The following is a 20,061-nucleotide window of genomic DNA, read 5'->3' as shown; positions in this document are numbered from 1 at the left end:
ATCAATAGTTTTATTTTTTTTATAATCATAAACGCAAATCATACCAAGTATTTATATTTTTAACATGTTCCATACTAGTTCCATGCTCTTTAATTCTAGTGTTAAGATGTATCTAATCTCTAAAACCATCATTTGCTAATTGACCCTTTCCGCACCCTTTTTGAAAAAAATTACAGGAAAAACAAAAAATTTTTATCAATTTCTTTAGAATAAACAAGTCAATCTCTATCACATTTTCCCCATTTGGTAAAGTTTTAGTGTAATATGTTGTAGAAAATATTCTTAAATATTTATCTTTAGGACCTTTTATAATTGATAAATCTCTTTTAGGACCTTTCAATACTAATATATTTATCATATTAGAATCAAGAACATTCCAATTTCTTGGATCAAATATATCAAAAGTGTGAAAATCAACATTATCATCAACGTCAACACAGGGCCGGTCCATAAGATTTCTATACCCTGGGCGAAAAGACTTAATGATGCCCTTATGTTCATATTTTATACCATAGGGTTAACACTAAACCTATATACAACAAAAACTTATAACGTGTCCTAATTATATACGAGTTTTGTAAAACTCTTATGGCCTTAATCAATATTAACATAAGAGATTGAGTTTCTTCCATTTCCTTTCAAAACTCATAAGGTGTGTTGTAGGCAACTAGGCCCTTAGGTGATTATGTAAAGAGCTATATTTATATAGATAGTTTTTAGCAGACTTTTTTTTACCTATTCTCAGCCAAAAAATTTAGATTGATCAATCATTAAGGCGATTAACCTATAAACAAAATTAGTATTAGTTATAGAACTTGCAATTGTTTCAACATTTTTGGCAATGACATTTGATATATCCTTATATAACCCAATCTTAGATTACAAACTAATCTAATCATAGGATTAAATTTGCTGAAAATGAAGGCTTAATAAGATTTCCCACAAGCTTGTCGGAGAGACCTTAGTGATGATTATTTGTAATGCTACCAAGCTTTTGTAACTTTAATATTTCTTAACCTGGAAAATTAATACTAAAACTAATATTAAAGCAATATCTATTTGACTATAATTACAGAAGTTTATAAACTATAAATGAAATTAACAAATAACAAAGAAATTCAAATACTAAAATTGACAAACTGCAGAACTTTAATTACAGATATTGACTCTAGTTTCAAATAGCAAATATAAATTTGACAAATTGACAAGAAAATGCCTCTAATTATAGAATGACATATCAAATCAAATGACAAAATTTTCATAAACCCTGACTCCAAAAATTAGAAAGAGATTAAAGTTAGATAGCTAATTAGCATTCATACGAAATACAGATTTATTGCATTCCAACTCATGTTGCACAATAAAATGACAGGAATTTCATCAATGAGGACACTAGTGAACAATAAATCTAATTCCTTGAGAACAATGCAAATATAAGTTCTTATTGGAAACAAATAAAAAAATACAAAGCAGATACATCATTACGTAATCAAAAGTTTGTAAACAAATGTGCAATGGCAAAATATGAACTAAAATTGCTGAAATGTAAGCTAATAGATTTTTGCCATAAATTACCATCTATTTGAAATTCCTACTGAACCTACAGAATAACATAATGCAAACATAAACAATTCAAATCAAATCATTCACTTAGTTATATGATCAAGAGTTCGAATTGCACTCTATATCCTTTGAAACTTCAGCATAGCCCTTTGAAACTTGAAAAGTTCACTTTATGCGAAAACAATGAAATTTAAAAGTCAAGAGAAAACAATGAGATTAAGGATAATAGATGATTAGGAGGACCGATTCAATCATAAATTCACAATCAAAATCTCAGAAAGAAATTAAGGGAACCATAAGTTTATTAGAAGTTGAGATAGTGAGATCATCAGTGAGGATCGATTCAATCATAACCTCGGTTGCCTCGTCTTCTCGTCTTCAATTATTAGGTGTGCCGATGCTTCCTTGGAGACCGAGGAGTCGAAAGCGTGCATCGTGCATGCCAAATTCCAAAATCAATATTCAATTGTCGCCGAATGTTGCTTAGGTGTGGGAGACTCTGCTGCCTCTTTTCATATGGACTGGAAACTTATGTTTTAGTTGTTGGATTAAAAGCTTTGGCCCATATGAATACACATAACACCCATATCAAATATGATGCCCCATCAAATTATGTTGCCCTGGGCCTTGGCCCAGCTCGCCCTGGGCTTGGGCCGGCCCTGCGTCAACATTAGGATTATCATTAGCATCAACATTGTCATTAGCATTATCATTACCATCAACATCAACATAATCATCATCATCAAGATTATCTTCATTAACAGTTTGTGTTTCATTTTTCGAAAAGTTGTGTTTTTTTGTTATAACTTTATCCATAGAACCTGCTTGAGCTTTATTATCTTCTTCAATTTTTTGTTTCTTCTTACGTTTTTCATATCCAGATGCTTGTTTTTTTAATCTAGGAGGCAATGTAAATTATAGAAAACAAAGAAACGACCTTATATGCGAATTGAGATTTGTAGATTTCTTCTTGGTTCTGGATTTTCCACACTTCAAATTACCAAGAGAAGATATCAAAACTGTAAATAAAAATCATAATCCAAATAAGAAACCAAATAGCATTTCAGAAAAAAAAAAAAATAAAGAAATCATATAAGATCATAATTAAAGAACAAATATATCATTATCAAGAAAAAAAGACAGTCATATTCATAGGATATCATAAATCTGAAAATTACCTTATGATTTTGACACTTCAAATCAGAAAACAATGGTATGCTCCAAAAAAAATCAGAAAACCTGCAATCTGAGATCAAAATATAGTTCTTAGTTCTTACAAATAAGAAGTATTAGAAACAAAAAATCAGAATTTATGATTTTTCATAAACGAAAAATTAGAAAAAATAAAAATTTTGAAAGGAGAATTTACCTCAATTTGTTATTCTTTGACCCTTGTTCCTTCTTATTTACAGAAACTGATATTGATGGTTCTGAATTTCGAAATTGATCAGAAAAAGAAAAATTGATCAAAAATTTTCAATCTCTATTCTAATAAAAGAATAATTTTATTCTCCTTTTGACATATGTTACCATACTAGGTTACAACCCGTGGAAATCACGGGTAAAAGATTTATAAAATTTTATTGAACAAATAAGAAATAAGTTTTGTTTAGACTATTATATTACTTATTTAAAATTAATAAATATTTTTATTTGAATACCTGATATACATTATATATATGAAGACATTTAATATAACTAAGATTTATAGAACATAATATAAATTTAAATACAGTATAAAAGACATAATCAATCATGAAAATAACATTGATATACGAAAAATTAAATATAACAGAAATACAATAAAAATAAATAAATACAACACAATAAATTACAAATTATTTATAAATTTCTAAAAACTCTTTTATACATAATATTGGAAGTTTTGTTTGTAAGACTACTATCTTTATCTAAACTTAACAATTTCAATCTTTTTTTATTTTGAACACTACAAAATTATTGAAAATATAATAGTACAATTGATGTTAGCAAAAAGGTAAACAAATGGACACATACATACCACTTAATAGTGAATGTTACATAAACAATCCTTAGGTACATAAAATTTTATGTATATGGTCCCTATATCAAAATTGATTATAGAAACAAATTTCTTTAGGTAAACAATATTTATAAATGTGATCATACAGTTTTAAATTCATAGATATAATATAATGGATAATCTAGAAAAAATATTATAGGAATGGAATTAATATACTATATATACTAAAGTATTTCATACAATATATACTATATATTTATGGGTCCTAGTTTTTAAAAATTAGCAAAAATGAATAATTTTTAAAAATATTACAACAATGGTTCTTACATAAAAGAACTACAGGAATGGTCCTTGTGTAAACTGTTAAATAGGAATGACCATTCATTTAATAAATTTTGAGATGAAAGTTAAAGATTAAATAAAATCAAATTAAAAGATATTTATCATATATCGAAACTATAATGCTAAAACAGGAAAAGAAGAAAAATAGATAAGTAAGATGTTATATACAAATGCAAGCATATAGTTTATTACAAAAACAGTCCTTGCATGCATTTTTTTTACATATATGATCCATGTAGCAAAATTTATTATACAAACAGATAATTTTACGTAAACAATCCTTATAAATGCAACCATACTATTTCACACTCACGGATATAACATGATAATTTCAGTTTTAAAGGATAGCAATATATATACCCGTAAATAGGATTATAATGATTCCATTTAATTGGATTGCAATCTCATTTAGAAAAAAACATATCACGGTTCGAAATAAATAAATATCAGATTTTAAGGATTGATTCTTCCTTGATATTACGGATTGTTTATAACAAATATTATGGATGTAATAATGTTTACCGAATTCGTAGCATTTTATAAGCACGAATATATGGTTAGTTTACAATTGTATTTAAAGCATCCCATTTAATTATTAATGGGAGTTTCACAATTGTATTTAAAGCATACCATTTAATTATTAACGGGAATTCAAAAAACAAAATAAGTATTTTATCACTTACTAAATCTAATGAAATAGAAATTAATGGTATATGATGGAAAGAGATAGTAACCGAAATTAAAAGGAATTAATGGAGGGTATTGTAGTAAATTAACATTGTCGTAAAAACACGTTGTGAGAGTGCCACGTAGGAATAAAGGTTTCTTTTATTATAATACTAGGCTAAAACCCGTGGAACCCACGGGTGTTAATTTTAAATAGAATTAAAAAAATTGATTATGTAATAAAATAATATACCATTAATTTAGAAAACTTATGATTAAATAATATATTTGCAAACATTTTTTGTATATAATAAGAGATTTATGTTGTAATTTTATGATCATTATATACAAATTAATCATCTTGGTAAGTCATAATTCATTAAATTGAAATAATTGTAGAAAATTATCTATGCCAAATGAATATACATATCAATAAAAAACATTAAGAATACAAATTTAAACAAAATGTAACTTGAAATTGTTTAAAGTTTATCAAACAAAAATATATATTAAACATAAGATGATCATGGTACATGTTATGTACCAGTAGATCAAATATACAAAAATTCATTGCAACTTTAAAATATAATGGTGAACATCTCTATTCTATTCATGACACCAATAAAAAGCTTCGTTGCTTCAATCCTATAAATCTTAAGGAAGATCCAACAAACAATCTAAGATGTTACAAAAATCAAACAAATTAAAGTATGTTGTTATTTTTTGGTTTAACACTTATAAAAATAACGAATTGGAGGAGAAAAGTATCATTTTCTTTCATACATAATTTCATCATTGCAACACTTTCTTTGCATCTATATCTCCAACCATGCATGTTGTCGATCCAATGTAAGCTTGTAATAAGTAAAATTTGATAGTTAAAATATATAAAGGTTCAATGGACAATCGAAGTATTAGAAGACTTTAACTCACATATGATCAAAAATGTATGTATGAAATAGCAAGATAACTTGAGGATCAATAATGATAACATATAATATGTTTTAAAACAAAAAAATATGAAAAATTTAGAAATTTGATCTTTATAGTATTTTTCTTTTTACAATTTTGGGCCAAGGACAAAATGGTCATTTGTAAAATATCAATTATGGGAATGCTAATTTTATATAGTTTTCTAACAAAGAAGGGTAAAATTGAAATTACAATATATTTTTTTGTTTGGGCGGATAAAAGAAAAAACAATGACATTTTCCTCACTTGAAACACAATATTCAAAACCATGACCAAGACATTTCTATTGATAACCAATATCATGGTAGCTTATAATAACCGAAAACCAAAATAAAAATAAATAAATAAATAAAGCATGCTCTAAAAAATGTGTTATTTTACTGTAGTTATTTTTCCGATTCACAAAGTTAATCGTTAAATGTTATTTAAATATCAAAATAATTGACATAATAAGTGCTTTCATGATTTGGTAGAGGGCTATTGTTTTTTTTGTTTTTTGCTAAAACTAACTAAGGATTTTCTGATTTGGATCCTTCAAATGTCTCACTTGGCGAGTGAACTCATATAATATCTCTAAATTTTTTAACAAACAAAAATTGCAAATAACATTTTCATACTAATGAATCTAGAAAAAAAAATTAGATTGGCACTTACATAAATTTTAATCTAAAAAAAATAAATAAAAATTCAAAACTATTTGACACCTTTTACTTGAATTCTTTTATTATTTGTACTTTTACAATGAAATGCAGTTTTTATGTTTTGACCAACAATTGCAATTTAGGGGTATCTTCGTCATTTTTGGCAATCTTAGTGATATGTGTGTAAATGAAGTACCTTGGAGGGATTAGCAAACTTCATGGACCATGGTAATTCAAGAATTTTCAACTAATACAACTTGATTATGTCAACCATATTAACCTACGCATAAAAATCCATTAAATTGAATGATGGAGGGAAATTAACTACCATATCTAATGAATTTATTCGGCAACATGTAGATGAAGCTAAAACAGAATTTCATTTGTTTCTGTTTTTCCATCTAGTGTCATTATAAATTTGGCATTATGAACATCGCTTCTTATTCTTAAAAAATATAACATAAAAATATTAAAAATAATAATAAAACATATTTTGAGCCAATCATTTTTTTTTATGCATCCACATATTTTTATAGTTTGCTGACAATTATGCCCCTCATTTAAATATATAATGTATTTTAATTATTCCACTTCTTTGTTTAGGCGTTGATTTGTTTAGACTATTTTAATAAATTTATTTTGAGGGAAATATACTCTAATTAAGAAAAAATTACATTTATATCTACTCCTGTGATAGCACAAGTGTGTCTTCCTCATCTTTGTTCTTTTTCGATGGATATTAAGGATCAGAAACATGGGTGGCTCAAAAGAAAAGAAAAGAAACATTACCTTTCATATGTTTGATCCAAAATAATAACACCAGGAACTTGGACCTTGTATGATGTGAAGTCTTTGGATATGTCATAGATGAGGAACATACGGTTTCAAAGCCTCATAAGTCTCACAACTGTTGAACACTAAGATTATTTAAGGAAAACACAAGCAATGGCCCAAAAATGAGAATACATATGTAAGACTTTAAAAGACAATGGATACTTAAAGATGTAAATTCCTCATATGCAACACTTTACTCCATGACACATCAAGAAGATGGATGTTGCTTGACAGTCCAGCCAAACTCCCCTAAACCGTCAACAATGAACTGCTGATCAATTTAAGTAACCAAAAGAAGAATGCAAATAGTTATACTAACAATCTGGTGTTAGGAATCATGGCTCTGTAGCTGATGGAAATCTGGAACAAAATACCCCCGTCAAAGGATCTGTGGTACCATCGCACCTATTTACTGCTTTGCTGCATTGAGGGTGTGGTAGATTGTGTAGATGCTCTATATTTGGATATTCTAATCTATAGGGCTTCTCCTCCTGGATTGACGAATCTGCCCCTGCTCAAAGCCTCCTCGTATATGGACTTTTCATCATAGAATGGTTTGAAATCTTCAAACTATCTCCAATCTATTTTGTCTAAAATTGGTGTTGATGTTGATCACCTGGCGAATTCCTACGCAGGTAACTCCTCTATCATTAAGTATTGTTGATTTCCTACTCTACGATAAGATGCCCCTCTGGAAAAATATATTGTCATTACCGACTATTTCAGGCAACTTCTAGTTATCTCATACATACAGTTGACCAGAAAGTAAATACACATCAAATTTTATGCATGCAAGTATATATATATATATATATATATATATATATATATATATATATATATATATATATATATATATATATATATATATATATTTGTTAATGAAAAATCATGATGCAATGATCCAATTTAATTGAATTAGTCATCACCAACAGTGAAGATCACCTTAGACAACCAATGGGGTATGAATTCAGCTATCCAAGTGCTTCATAAGGAATTGTCACCATGTGAAAACTACAATACAAATCAATCTATGAATTATAGATATAGCAACATACTTCCATTTCTTTGTGTTTTATAGCACCCTACTATCAATTCTTTCCATTGCAACATTATTTATACTTATAACTTTTTATATTAATAATGCATTTGAAGGGCTAGATATCCGAAATTATAGCATTGTACTTGCAATTTTTCAAAGTAGGATGTTGTAATATAGACATATCAATTAAAAACTTCAAAAGTAGTCTAACGATTGAGTGCCAAATTGATTACATAACAAATAAAGTGCCAATTTTTGTAGCCCCAACTACATTTGCAGGCGATATGCATGCTAATTGGATAAACGGATCAAACGAAACTCAATAACTGAATGTTAACATGGTACGTAAACATTTAAAAAGTAGAATAATAGGTGAAATATATGAACTTTTGCAACAAAAGTATTTGAGGATGATATCAAGGGAACATGGTATCTAATGTCAAATCCCACATGTTCTAAAATAAAAAAAAAATAAAAAATAAAGAAGGCATTAAAATTCAAAAAAATCTAGTATAAATCTTGTTAAACATCACAACAAAACAGTTACCAGTAAAAAAATAGATCCACATTTACCAGCCAACCATTACTTTAACCTGAAATATAAACATAAATTTAACACATTTGGAAGGTTTAATTCAAAAATGCACTACAAAATCCATTTTCATTTAAAAAGTAATCACAACCCGCTATCATTCAAAAGAAAAAAATATAACCAACAGAAAACTAAGTAAAAATGTTATGTGTATTAGGGAGGGGGGGTCTAGAAAACTGAAAATCATATACGAAATATATGGAGATAAAGAAATTACATAGATACAGTCTTTAGCACCAAATACCAATAAGAAAAGTTATTTGAAATTCATGATTAAGCTAATGTATAATATTGTTTATGTTAGGCATTTCATCGAAGACCTATTAGGTGTCATCATAAAACATCCCTTTCTAAACCCCTCTCGTCATTTACCTGCTGCAAGCATTAAAAATATAGTAAAGTCTTGTAAAACTTCATAATTGCAATTTGTAGTGCTTCATTAATCTTGTTTTAGAAAGAAATCCAGTTGAACTATTGCAATTTTAAGAAGATCATACAAGATTAGAAGTGGAAACTTCTTAGGGTTTTTGGGTGTTCTTCATTAGAAACAATTTATGCAGTGACTAAAAGAAGAAAATCAAAGTACCTTCATTTTCCGACGAACTCCATCAAAATATTTACCCCCATATCACCATATCAGTACTGTGCCATCAATTTGATGTTATTCATGGTAGGGATTAAGGTTCGATTAAAAAACCCTACAAAATTCAAATACCAAAAAAATTTGAGAATCATGAGCGATGTAGAAAAAAAGAGGTCATCAGTTGCATCGTTTCTCTTGTAAGAACGATTCATGGAAAAAAAAAGATCAAAATTGGGCTGATAATCAGAGATTCAGCGAGATTTCATAAATCTCAAAATCAAAAAAGTTTTGTTAATAGAAAATAGAAGGAATTCCAAAATCGAAATTAATATAGATGGAGAGAAAATAGATACCTACTCCTTAAGCTTGTGGTGATTGGAGAAAAAAATGAAGATTTCAAAAGAAGATGGCAGCATTGATATAGCTAGCTATGGTTTGGCGTATATAATGGAGATTTGGTTTCCAAAACCGAAGGAGAAATTAGAGGAGGAAGAGGCGTGATACGGGGTGATTGAAGAATGATTTCAATATTTTTTTTATTTGAGTTTTGAATTTGAATAGAAAAAGAAGACAAAATCAAAGTGAAATGAGCAGGAAAAAAAGAAAGCTAAGATGCTAGAAGGATACTTTGGATCTCAAAGGGTAAAGCCGGAAATTCATATTTGTTATTTGAGCGGGAAAATTAGATGTGAGGGCTCTCAGCGACTGCCACGTGGCAATTTAGTACTTATTTATTAGATTAGGGGAAGGGATTAGGCCTCATAATTAATGTATATTTTATTTTTCTTTTGCCATGAGTCACTTTATTATGTCTCCTAATTAATGCATGCCACTTGCTAACCTATTGAATCTCCATTTTAAATTTTAAATTTTTCACTCTAATTACATTAAATTAATAATATTAGAATGGAAATTAAATAAAATTAACATAAATTATAAAGTGATATAATTTTACATATTTATTTAAAGCAATTATTATAATTTTATATAACTAAAAAATTTCTTAATTAATAATTTATTTAAAATAAGTGATTAATAATTTTGAGTTTTTAATATTAAAGTTTAATTAAGTTTGTAACTGTGTTTCCCACGGGTTATAAACTAGTTGAAAATAAAAAACCATGAAAAACAAAACTAAAGTTTAAAGTTACCTTTGATTTTGAAACCTCAAGGTTCAAGCAGGTAAGATTTTGAAGCTTCTGATTTTGAAATTTGATGCTTCTTAATTCGAAATTTGAAGCTTGATAGTTCTAAACTTCTAAGACTCAGTGAAGAAGAAGAAAAGGATTAGAAGAAATAGAAGTAAGAATAGAGTGAAATCGTTATCACTAGAGAAGAAGAAGAAACAAAATTAAGAACTAAAATTGTGTCTTTAATATTGGAATAGAAACGATTGAATAGATATTACCGTTCCCCCTGCTCCTGTAATGATGTTTCCTATTACCCATGTCTATGTTATCAATGAAGAAGATTAGAAGAAACCGAAGAGAGTTTTTGTTTCCCGAAAATTCATTACCGCTCCTTCTTCTAGCTAGCGAGTAATAAAAAATGACCTAATTTTTTTGGGCCGAATGAACCTAGTCTACAAGAATTACTAAACAATTTTTGGGCCCAATGATTTTTTGGGCCTTGTTCTTCTTGGGCACTGGTTGAACCTCCATTGGGTCGGCACTGGGTGTGGTACCACATTTGCAACGGTCCACGTAGGCGTCACATCATACTTGTCACATTCTTAGCAAAACTTGTCATTGGGTAGACGTAGGTTGTCATACTTCATACGTTATTTTTTTAATATACAAAATAAATAATTTAAACATAGCATTTTTTAAAAAACTTAAAATTCATTAAACTTAAAATAAAAATACAACACACCAAAAAAAAACATAGAAATTCAAATTACAAACCTAAAAATTTTTAAAAACATAGAAATATAAAAATAAAAATAAAAATAAAAATAAAATAAAAGAAGAAGACAGTAAAATTAAAAAACCTAAACTAGATGTTATATTTTTTTGCAAGCTCATCTTTGGCTTTTAAAGTCATTTCTCGTTCGCGTCTGGATAGCTCAGTTGTAGGTCTCGTTAAAATGGACATGACACGAGTTTTCTTTCTCTTGTGCAAAGTTCAAGTAGCGCTCGAAAGAAGACTTCAAACCGTCCATTTTTGTTGATAGTTTTTCCAAGTCTACAGAAGTAGTTGTCGCAACTTTTCCCTTTCGCTTGGCCTTGTCTCTTCCCACGGGACGAGTGGCTCTTGGAACCTCAAAAGGCTCATTTTCATTGAGATCAATCCCGATATGTGCATCAGACGATTGACTGTGTGTCGTCTCAGACGTTTTGGTTCTTTTAGACGAACCACGCGTAAAGGTTTGAGAAGATGCCAAATCCTATCTTTTTTTTTTTTTTTGACAATTTTACAATGTTCCAAGCATGTAAAAATTTAAATGGGTCCCCTTTTTGTTCCCAATACATGTCAAGAGATTTTTGCAAAATGGTTTCGTCGTTTGCACCACTTTTCCATTGCCGTTTCACACTCGAAAACAACTCGTTGAACTCCGTCACCACTTTGTTAACAGTGTGTGACTTAGAATAAAATTGGTCTTTTTCTGGTAATTACCAAGATTCATCTCGTTCAGAAACTGTCGCGTGATTTTCTGGAAGAAAGTTGGACAATCCTGGTTGTTTTCGACCACCGAATCTTCAAAAACATCCACTCAAGCACGCGCCAATGTCTTTTCTTCGGTGGATGTCTATTGCTTTGGAGGCTGTTAGGCGTGTCAAACCCAACAAATAAAGGGGTACGATATACTCCAAAAGAATCCCACTATATTGCACTAAAAGGTAGTACAAGGCAAGCAGGGTCGATCCACAGAGACACAGGATAATTAGTTTATACCTCTTTGCGCAAGGTACTATAAGTAATCAACTAAAAGAGTGAATTAAATTCAGAAATGGTAAGGACTCCAACCTCATGTATGACAACTTAGCAATGTGATTCCAAGATAACATGATATTTGATTAATTCTATCTAAGTTGGTACTTGAAAGTGTTAACAAGCTCTAACACTTCCCATTCACCACATTAATTAACCAAAACAAGCTCTTTGATTAACCGTAACCTTACTAACCTAATCTAAACACGCTCTTAGAATTAGGTTGAAAGATTGCATTAAACTTTATGTGAATGTTCCCAACAACACTCAATACTCCTCACAAGCTCGGGAGCGTAAGAGTGTGTGAATAAGATTTACACTAAATTCATTCAATGGAAATTAGTTTAGTTCTTGTTAGTTGTTCAATTTCACAAAACAATTACGGATTTTGTAAAAGAGATAACTTGAATGACCTAACCCTAATTCAAATGGCCAATAAGAATCACAATTAGAATCAAACATTCAATTAAAGATAAATCAAATTCACTAGATATAAATTAAGAACAAACATCAGGTCATATGATTGAAGTCACTACCAATAAGTCAAAACATGAAATTGGAGAAACTAGGGTTCTAGCCACACATGGCTAGAACAAGATCACAAGTCTAAAAGATGAAATTAAGTGTAATTACAACTTACAAAAACGAGAATTAATGTTTCCAAATGATTAACGGACAAACCCTTGCAAAACCTTCGAATTCTCCTCTCCAATGGTGCTCTGATATGTTGTGTGTGTGTAAAAATGGCCCTCAACTCGTAATATGAAAGATAGGAAAAACTGTCAAAAGTTGGTTTTTGGGTCGAACACGGCCCGTGTTAAAGTAGGCTAAACTTACACGGGTCGTGTTCAGCAGCCAACACGCCCCGTGTTCAGCAGCCAACACGCCCCGTGTTCAGCATGGTCAACAGCTCCCATTTTGATCAAACACGCCCCGTGCCCACTTTTCAGTGTAAATTCAACACGCCCTGTGTACCTCTTTGACTCCAATTCCAAACTTGATTTTTCCAACTTTTTCGTTCTTCGCCCGATCATCCTGAAATCTTCACCAATGCTTCCTGGCACTTCCCAAAGCGCGTTCCAACCTCCGGTTTACTTGAAAAAGACATAAAAGTGTGCAAATAAGGTTGTTCTAGAGACTAACATTAATATGATGAAATGCAAGAAAAAGGAAGAACAACTGTGCTAAATAGATGCATGAAATGGGACTAAAATGTGTGCAAAAGGTGCACAAATAGCACCTAACAAATCTCCCCAAGCTTAGACCTTTCTTGTCCTCAAGAAATGACAAGAACCGGGCAAACAGGACGATTTCTAGATGACAAAAAGAAACATAGAAAAATGTGGACAGAAAGATTCTAAAACCTAAGAATGAATGCATGCGATGATGTGACATCCCCAAAATCACGGCCAGAAAAGACCGGTTTGTTTATGCTTTGTTGAAAAAAATCAGAGTAACATTTTAAATAAAAGTGTTGGGGAATTTGTCCCAAAACAAAATATGATAAAAATTTATCAAAAGCATTTCCATAGAAATGTATTTCATTAAAAGACTTGGGATGTCATGTTCGTACAGATCAAAAGCATAAATAATACAATATAAGCCTTACTACATTATTTCATATCTACAGGCCTATATCCGTAATCCCTCATCCAAACATCATATCTATGCTCAAGCGCCACTACCTGTAATACATAAAACTGAGTGGGTCAGGCTTGGGAGCCTGGTGAGCACATAGGGTTTTCAACCCACAATAAATAAGTTTATTAATTTCATCAATCAACAATAACTCGATTACCCGTTCCCGTTATCCTCACTTTACGTCCCTAAACACCTATCATAAGGGACCTAGCCTAAGGATCATCATCGGGACGGGCACTACTGCCAAGGGGATTCCTTAACAATAAATGTCCTAAAGGCAACCATGTGGGGGATGGAGTACACCGGTGAACACATCGTTCACAAACACCTACAGGTTGCGAGCCTGCTAGTGTTCCACTGGACTGTCTAGAAGAGTCCGTGGTCGTCATCCATACTCCGCTAGATGACAGAATCAACAACATCAACATCGAGGCCTCTCATCATTTTATCACACATCACCTATTACATCTACCCATGTTTCACCCCAACATTTTCGTAGATATAAAATACATATACAGTTTAAATCATTGAAAACATGTATAAAAACGTTCATCTAACATAGATAGCAAGTATTCAGATAATATGCACACATAGCATGTAATTTATATAAAATACTTCATATCTCTATGTAAGCTGAAAGTAACTATGCACTCACCTGAAAGGTGGTGCCTCAGCACTCAGACAGCGCTTCGATACTCTCAAAACGATTTTCCATCGATAAAACCTAGTATCGATACCACTAGGGTTTAGTCTAACGATAACCGCGACAAATTAATTGTCTGACTATTATTATTATTATATAAGCGTTAATAACACTCAATATAACTCGTAATAATAGCCCAAATAATTATTTTAAGGACCTAATAACATTCATATAATTATTTGAAAGCTATATAAAAAATTGCGTAAGCGTAGCACACTTACAGCGAATTTTATCGAAAACTGAAACTTAATTGGAGCAGCGTTTTGAAACCGAAAGACTCCTTTTTCTCGGGACTCCGGGAGCCTCGGGGCTTCCCTAGGGTGCTAGGGGATTTATCTAGGGCTTAGGGGTGTTTAGAGCACTTAGAGAGAGAAAGTTTTTAGAGAGAGAATGAGTTTTGGTGTGAAAATGAAGGCTGCCTTCAGACCCCTTTTATAGGCGCGAAGCCTCGGTGGTACGTTGGGTGTTCAGTAGCTACGCGGGGCGTAGCTTCGAATTAGACCTCCAGGTGTCAAGCTTCGCATGGTGCAACGCGGCCTGATCTCGGACCACATGAAGACCCTTCGTACGCGGCGCGTTCTGAGCTCGGACACTGGGCGTAGCGAGGGGCGACACGTCACTTATCTGAGGCGGGTACTGAGTCAGCAATGAAGGGTCCAGATTGCGCCATGTCATCGGATTTGCAACAGACTTCACAATTTCGAGTTACAACTTCAAAAATTCGTAACTTTCGCGTACGACCTCCGTTTTCGACGTTCTTTATATCCACGTGAAGTTGGGAATGTACTCTACAACTTTCGTTTAGAATCCGTCGGCTAATTTAGGCTCGATTTTTAATTTTATATTATTAACAGGCCGGGACAGGATTGGTCCGTTAAATCCTCATAACTTCTTCATCTAACATCCGTTTTCGCCCATCTTTTTCTCGTTTCGCTACTCTCAACGAGATCTTCGATTCTCGTTTAGGTCGTGTCGGCTAAAAATCACTCGATCTAATATTCGAATTTCGGGGTGTACACTGCTATTTCGAAACTTCGAAAAATCATAACTTCTTCATACGAAATCAGATTTAGGCGTTCTTTTTATCGATGTTCTTAGTTTAACATATTCTACGACTTTCGTTTAGATCGCTAAGGCTAAATCTCGCTCTATCGTAAATTCACTATTTACGCTTTCCGGTATCATGCCGGTTCTGTCGGGAAACTTCGACGGGTCATAACTTCTTCGTTATAACTCGGATTTCGGCGTTCCTTATATGTAAGGAAACCTTGAGACATATGATACAACTTTATGTAGAGATATCGGGTTTATCTCACACTTTAATTTTGACGTTCATTTTTATTCTTTATTAATTATACATTTATAATTAAATAGTAAGCACATAAACACACATAATTCACATAATACTCAAATATTTCATCTTTATTACTTCAAAAAGAGTTACAAGAGTTGACCTAGACTATTACATTGACAAAAATGTTTAGCCCTGAAACTTGGGCGTTACAATTCTCTCCCCCTTAGGATGATTCCGTCCCGGAATCATGCATCAGCAAACAGATGTGGATAGCGACTCATCATGTCATCCTCTGTTTCCCAAGTGAGATTCGGCCCATTCGAATGTTTCCATCAGACTAGCACTAAGTCAACCATCTTGCGTCGTAACTTCTTAGTCTTACGGTAAACAATTGTCTCGGGCTCTTCGATCAGCCTTTTGTTCTCATCCATCCTTAACTCTGAGATTGGAATTATGTCGGGAACATCTCCCGTGAATTTCCTCAGATAGCACACACGGAAGGTGTTATGAATACCATTGATTTCTTCGGGTAATTCCAGCTTGTAAGCTTGTCTCCCAATCTTCTGAAGAACTTTGAACGGTCCAATAAACCTTGGACTCAACTTTCCTCGTTTCCCAAATCATATAAGTCCCTTCCACGGTGAGGCTTTTAGCAAAACCGAATCCCCAACTTCGAAGGTTATCGGTCATCTTTTCTTATCAGCATAGCTCTTCTGATGATCCTAAGCTGCTAACATTCTTTCCCTAATCACCTTCAACTTCTCAGCAGTCTCATGGACTATCTCGAGGCCCATAAACTGCTTCTCTCTGGCTTCAAGCCAACAAGACGGCGTACGACACTTTTGTCCATACAAGGCTTGGTAAGGTGCCATCTTGATGCTCGAGTGAAAACTATTGTTGTAGGAGAATTCTAACAGAGGTAAGTGCTCGTCCCAATTCCCTTGGAATTCGAGGGTACATGCTCTCAGCATATCTTCCAATGTCTGAATCGTTCTTTCACTCTGACCATCAGTTTGCAGATGGTAAGCAGTACTCAAACATAACTTTGTACCCAACTCCTCTTGTAGACTCCTCCAAAACCTCGACGTGAAACGACTATCACGATCTGATACAATTGTAAGAGGTACACCGTGAAGTCTTACAATTTCCTTCACGTAAGCATTTGCGAGCTTATCCATAGACCACTTCTCGTTGGCTGCTATGAAGTGTGCACTCTTGGTGAAACGATCCACGACTACCCAAATCATGTCGTGACCGCTCTTTGTCCTGGGCAGTTTAGTCACAAAATCCATGGTGATGTCCTCCCATTTACCCATGGGTACGGGTAAAGGTTCTAAACTCCCATACGGTTTCTGATGTTGTGCCTTAACTCTCGCACATGTCACGCACTCGGCCAGATACTTTGCAACATTGAGCTTCATCGTCGGCCACCAGTAGTAGGGTTTTAGGTCCCTATACATTTTAGTTCTACCGGGATGAATTGAGTACATGGTCTTGTGTGCTTCTTCCATCAAAAGGTTTCTTATTCCTCCCGTCTTAGGTACCCAAATTCGATCTTGGAATACCTTCAGTCCTCGACTGTTTTGTATCGAACACTAACGTTCTTCCTTTCGGTCATTCTTCTCTAAAGCTTCTTCCTGAGCTTTCCTGATACTTTCCACAATCGTCGAGACGACTTCAATTCTTAACGCTCTTGGCCTTTTCCTTTCAAGATTGACTTTCCGACTGAGAGCATCAGTAACAATATTTGCTTTACCTGGGTGGTAAAGTATCTCACAATCGTAGTCCTTGAGTATTTCTAGCCAGCGTCGTTGCCTCATGTTCAACTCCTTCTGATTAAAGAGATACTGGAGACTCTTATGATCAGTGAAGAGTTTGCACTTCGTGCCGTAGAGGTAATGCCTCCATATCTTTTAGGCAAATACTACCGCTGCCAACTCCAGATCATGAGTGGGGTACTTCTTTTCGTGCTCTTTCAATTGTCGAGATGCGTATGCTATCACCTTTTCTCTTTGGGTCAGAACACAACCCAACCTGACTCCAGATGCATCACTATAAACCGCAAAGTCTTCAACTCCATCGGGTAGAGAAAGTATCGGTGCTTCACATAACTTCTTCTTTAGCTTCTCGAATGCCTCATCGTGCTTCTCACTCCACGTATACGTAGCTCCTTTATGGGTTAACGCTGTTAATGGAGCAGCTATTGAAGAAAAACCTTGGATGAATCGTCGATAATATCCGGCTAATCCTAGAAAGCTTCGAATCTCCGTGGGATTCTTTGGACGTTCCCACTTCAATACAGCCTCGATCTTTGCGGGGTCAACCATTATTCCCTCTTGGTTAACAACATGACCCAAGAATTGGACTTCCCGTATCCAAAAGTCGCATTTGGAGAACTTTGCAAAAAGCTTCTCCTTCTTCAACACTTCTAATGCTTCCCGTAAATGCTTGCCATGCTCTTCTTGGCTTTTCGAGTAGATGAGAATGTCGTCGATGAACACTATCACGGATTTATCGAGGAATGGTTTACAAACCCTATTCATCAAATCCATGAATGTTGCAGGAGCATTGGTTAGTCCAAATGACATAACCAAGAACTTATAGTGTCCATATCTTGTTCTGAATGCAGTCTTCTCAATATCCTGTTCTCTCACCTTCAGCTGATGATATCCTGACCTAAGATCGATCTTTGAGAAGTAGCTCGAACCTTGCAGCTGATCGAATAGGTCGTCAATCCTCGACAATGGATACTTGTTCTTTACCGTTGCCTTATTCAGCTCTTGGTAGTCTATACACATTCTCATACTTCTGTCCTTCTTCTTTACGAATAACACCGGATCTCCCCAAGGTGATGAACTAGGTCGAATGAACCCGTTGTCCAACAGCTCCTGAAGTTGCGTCATAAGCTCCTTCATCTCCGTCGGTGCTAATCGGTAAGGTGCTTTTGCTATAGGTGTTGTTCCTGGTAACAAGTCGATACGAAACTCCACTTGCCTATCAGGTGGTAATCTGGGAAGATCTTCGGGAAAGACTTTCGGATAATCACACACAACCAGTATATTCTGCACCTCTTTCTTCTCCTTCTTAGCATCGATTACGAATGCCAAGTACGATGCACATCCTTTGGAAAAACATTTCCTGGCTTTCATCAGGGATATGATTCCAAAATTCACTCTACGTTTGTCCTCGTACACCATAAATGATTCTTTTCCGGGTGGGTTTACCCTTACTATTTTTTTTCGGCATTGAATCTCAGCATCGTTAGCGCTAAGCCAATCCATACCCAAAACGATGTCAAAACCGTTTAACTCTATGGGTAATAGCTCTTCGTGGAAGTCGTTTCCGTTTAGGTCAATGACGATGTTCCTAATATGATTACTAACAGGTACGAATTTTCCACTGGCAACTTCTACAATCAGGGCATTATCTAGTTTTTCTACAAGCAATGCTAATTTCCCACCAAATTTATGCGACACAAAGGAGTAGTTGGCTCCGGAATCAAATAGTATATTTGCAGGCAAACCATTTACAAGAAAGGTACCTGCAGCGACGTCTGCTGCCTCCTTCGCAGCCTCGAGCGTCATATGGAAGGCTCTCGCCTTCGGCTTTGGTGGTATGTTGGGTCTTCCTGCCTCCTTCTTCTTTGGGCAGTCCTTCAAAATGTGCCCTTCTTCATTACACCCATAACAAGCCTTCTGGTTGAGGGTGCATTCATTGGCATAGTGCCTAGGCTTTCCGCATTTGAAACAAGTGACCCCTCCGTCACACTTGCCAGAGTGCTTCTTCTTGCACTTGTCACACCACTTCGCTTCTGATCCTCCTCCTCTCGAACCAAACTTCGAGAATCTACTCTTCTTGTTGCACTTCGAGGATCCATCGAACTTCCGTTTCTCACCAACCTCAGCCCTTTCTAGACCTCATTCCTTTTGTTGGGTCTCCACGTTCTTAGCTGTTCGAACAGCTGATTTCAGAGTGGTTGCCATCTTGACTATTGGGCCAAAGTCAGCCGGCAGTCCGTTTGCGAATTTCTCAATTTTGGAAAGTTCGGTTGGCACTAGGTATGGAAACAACTTCATATTTTCCGTAAATGCAGCAGCATAGTCATCGATGCTCATTCTCCCCTTCTTCAAATTTTGGAACTCATTGTTCAGATCAATCAGATCTATCTCTGAACAGTATTGCGCCTTCAGTTGTTCCAAGAACTCATCCCATGACATTTTCAGAGCTTCTCCTCGTGGCATTGTATCTGCCAATA

General features: G+C 33.8%; 1 long non-coding RNA gene across 11 annotated transcripts; it reads right to left on the bottom strand.

Annotated features, from left to right (window-relative positions):
• Positions 1-1,631: 1,631 nt before the first annotated feature.
• Positions 1,632-9,844, bottom strand: LOC111887759 (uncharacterized). 11 transcript variants are annotated; one of them, XR_006190600.2, is made up of 11 exons: positions 9,591-9,839; positions 9,241-9,352; positions 7,966-8,034; positions 7,340-7,711; positions 7,183-7,269; positions 6,976-7,103; positions 6,383-6,466; positions 2,933-2,993; positions 2,742-2,809; positions 2,501-2,582; positions 1,632-2,222 (listed from the first exon to the last, which is right to left on the bottom strand). It is a non-coding gene; the product is annotated as an uncharacterized LOC111887759 (long non-coding RNA). The 11 variants fall into 11 exon arrangements; XR_006190599.2 differs by lacking the exon at positions 6,383-6,466 and adding an exon at positions 8,610-8,655 and having other exon boundaries at positions 9,591-9,838; XR_006190597.2 differs by having other exon boundaries at positions 6,383-7,103; positions 9,591-9,842.
• Positions 9,845-20,061: the final 10,217 nt, after the last annotated feature.

The sequence above is a fragment of the Lactuca sativa genome, chromosome 4, assembly GCF_002870075.4.
Source record: "Lactuca sativa cultivar Salinas chromosome 4, Lsat_Salinas_v11, whole genome shotgun sequence".
Classification (NCBI taxonomy): Eukaryota; Viridiplantae; Streptophyta; class Magnoliopsida; order Asterales; family Asteraceae; genus Lactuca; species Lactuca sativa.
The sequence above is the reverse complement of the archived record's forward strand: the minus strand, read 5'-3'. Positions and strand labels throughout refer to the sequence as shown.